Here is a 1,050-nt window from a genome sequence, read left to right on the forward strand (position 1 = left end):
TGAGAATGTGGCTATTAACTTTCTGAGATAAATACATACTCTGCTGTCATAAATCTTTAGCTCCTCCTCCATTTTTCTGCCCACATTTTACATGGTACATGAGGTTTTCCTATGTACGTGTAAGCTTTATGTGTTTACTTGTAAATACTATTCTGTTTTGGGCATTCTTTCTTTTGCATAACCCTATAAATAAAACAATGGGTCTGATTTACTAACGTGTTCCCAGCAACAAATTGTTGTTGTTTTTTTTTTCAATTTTTTTTGTCCATTTTTTGTGGTCCGACAGATTTACTAAAGACATGCGACACAATGGTCCTTATTTACTAACAACGCATCAATTTTAAGCCATTATGCTGTAGCTTTTGTCTGTTGTTTTGTTTTTTTTTGCCGAATTTATTAATGTGGCGAACGCCTTATGTAAATCTGGAAGGTTTTTCACAAGACAAAACTAAAATCTCACTATCCCACTACTCTAGAACAAAACCAATTAAAAATGGTGGCTTGCTTAGTAAATCTGTTGGTTGTGGTAAGTTTTAAAGAACACACTCGTGACACATACACAACACAACACTTTTTGGACAGAAATGACGGGTTTGTCAGGTTTTTGAACAAATTGTGTAGCATGCCTTTAGTAAATGTGTGGGTCCACTGAAAGTGAACAAAAAATGGACAAAAACCTGACAATTTGCTGCTGGGAACACCTTAGTAAATGAGCCTCAATATTTTTGTATTGTGTAAGTGTGGTGTCCCACCACGGGTATTGCTATTGGTTTCGCCACTAGATGTCACTGTTATAGGTATGTGTACTCAGAAGCTGCGCGGTTATTGTTTATTTGTGTGTCACGTGGATCTGTGAAACTATAGGACTGTCTTTTTATTCTGCCCTATCATCTTTCACTTTACTTCTTCTTATGCACTCTTCACCCACTCACAGCACATGTTAGATATGCTGGAGATAGGAAGTCACATGGGTAGAGGAAGTGTAGAGGTCTTTTGTTTCTAGACTCTGTAGGGGAAGGACGCAAACTAGAACGCTCCCTACAGTGGTCC

Source organism: Dendropsophus ebraccatus, chromosome 14 (genome assembly GCF_027789765.1).
Source record: "Dendropsophus ebraccatus isolate aDenEbr1 chromosome 14, aDenEbr1.pat, whole genome shotgun sequence".
Taxonomy (NCBI): domain Eukaryota; kingdom Metazoa; phylum Chordata; class Amphibia; order Anura; family Hylidae; genus Dendropsophus; species Dendropsophus ebraccatus.